The sequence below is a fragment of the Mandrillus leucophaeus genome, unplaced genomic scaffold, assembly GCF_000951045.1.
Source record: "Mandrillus leucophaeus isolate KB7577 unplaced genomic scaffold, Mleu.le_1.0 Scaffold217, whole genome shotgun sequence".
Taxonomy (NCBI): Eukaryota; Metazoa; Chordata; class Mammalia; order Primates; family Cercopithecidae; genus Mandrillus; species Mandrillus leucophaeus.
Window position 1 is genome coordinate 866,723 of NW_012102221.1, and position 2,487 is coordinate 869,209.

A 2,487-nucleotide genomic window follows, 5' to 3' on the forward strand; every position below is an offset into this window, starting at 1 on the left:
GTCACTAGTGGGAGAAGGAAGACAGCAGGTGGAGAAAAGGGAAGCACTCAAGTCAATACAGCCACAGCAGCATTTGGTTTAGTAGTTGACATACCTTTTCTTCCACACTCCAGAACCATTCTTATCATCTCCAGCTCAGAGATAACAAGCACCAGTGAGGTAGCACCGCCCCTCAGAAATCTGAGTCCCAGCTCTGTGGGGTCTCTCCCTGACTCCTACAAAGAAAAGTCCACTTCTCAGGGGTCTGGGTCACAGCTCTGCTGGGCCTAGTTTCCGAGGTTGTAGGTGGTGATAAACCCATTCTTTTTCCTTTGTTCCAGTCCTGGGGGTGTAACCTAAGCATCCTCTTTCCACCTTTTTGCCTTTTCAGGTCTCCAATAGCCTTGGAAACCATTCTTTCTACTAAAATGCTGGTGTGGTTTCTCTTTTCATGGTGGGACTTGAACCGAGATACTCCTGAACTGATCTTAGAACAAGTGCAAAAGACAATAAATGAATTGTGAATAATGACAGCATCACTTGACTAGTACAGAAGAGAAAAGTGAGTGTAGCGTTTTAAACTGTAGGGACCACGTGTGCATCTTGGCTCAGCTACTTGCTATGATGGGAGACTAAGAGCTTTGAACATCTGTTTCCACAAAGCTAAAGTAGGGATATTACCTATTTTCTTAGGCAATTAGCAGCAAGAAATGAGACGATAGATATTAAACACTTAAAACAGTGCCTGGCATATAATAAGTGTTCAATAAATTGTATTTAACATGTTAAACATAAAAGATTACTAAGTGAGAGTGGACATACGTATTTATCTTGATTAAAAACTCACCAGTTCATGTTCCCGCTCCATGTGTATTTCCTGTGAAAGTTTTAACAGGACCCGTGTCACTGTTAGTGTTCAAAAGTTTTACTTTGTGAACTTTTGGAAAGTTTAGCATTGTGATCGAATTCTGAATTAAGTGATTGAATTACTAGGGTCTGTCTAGTAAAGCCTCATTCTCATGTGCAATAGCTTCCTGTCACTTCTGTGCTTCTGTCTTCTCCTGTCTTCTCCAGTCTTCTCCTGTCTTGCATTTCAATTAATTTCCTTTCTTTTCATTAACTTCCCTTTTCTCTGTGAGGCATTTGTATTTTTAAACACTTAATCTGTGTCCAGGATTGAATTAGCAAGTATAAATTATGCTACTTATTGATAACTTCTTTGCATGTTATATTTATTTCAAATAATTCTTTTGTGCAATTCACTGCAATAAACCAATGCCCCGAATCTCTGGCACATTTGATCCAGTCACCCTTGACAGCCCCTATCATGTGTTTTCTCACAAGGATGAATAAACTGCATCATATGATAATATTTTTATTTTTGAGGCATTTCAACATTTTAAAAGTTTTAAAAGGATACATATTATGAGCTTCAGTCCTCACAACAAACCTATTCTGGAATTACGCATATTTTACAAAAATAGATGCAGTGCAGCCGGGCGCGGTGGCTCACGCCTGTAATCCCAGCACTTTGGGAGGCCAAGGCGGATGGATCACCTGAGGTCAGGAGATTGAGGCTAGCCTGATCAACATGGTGAAACCCCGTCTCTACTAAATACAAAAAAATTCTCCGGGTGTGGTGGTGCATGTCTGTAATCCCAGCTACTTGGGAGGTTGAGGCAGGTGAACTGCTTGAACCCGGGAGGTAGAGGTTGCAGTGAGCCTAGATCGTGCCATTGCACTCCAGCCTGGGCAACAAGAACAAAACTCGGTCCAAAAAAAAAGAAGTCGATGCAGTGGCATTTTAAGTGCCCTCCTCAAGGTCGGATGTTTTCACTGGTAAAGTCAGGAAACGCGCTGAAGTCTTCCTTATTACCGCATAATGTCATTAGACTCTCTGCTCCACGAACACGCTTAAGGTTATGTGAATATGAAGTGTCTTTCCATGGCTATAAAAATTATCAAAGAGATAGTTGAACCATTTTATTTGTGTCCAGTTTCTTTCAGTTTATAAAGTGCTTCAAAGGGATACACTACATTTACTATTACATCTTGTTGTCAGTCTGAGGGTTGAAGTTGGCGAAACAGCATTCTTGAATTCTGTGAGACTTTTCTCATGTTGATTGGGAGGATTTGTATGTGCATGTGTGTGTGTGTGTGTGTGTGTGTGTGTGTGTGCTCATGCATGTTGTGGTTTGGCTCGGGGTTCATGGATAGTGAGGGTTGAGAAGCTCTGTGTTAGAGCATTGCCAAATGGGTGCTTGCAATTTCCGTACCTAAAAATATTTTCAAACTAGGGTATTTCTCTGCCTAAAATTAGTTAAAATAATCTTGAGTGAAGTTAGAGAAACCAGTTTATATAAAAATAATTTCAGACACACACACCTATCTTAGTATTTAATCTGCTTTAATATTGCTATCATATAAGGGCTTCAGAGCAAATTTCCAAGATCACATGTTCATTAAAATGATTTATTCTACTAATTTTATCTTTTTTTTTTTTTTTTT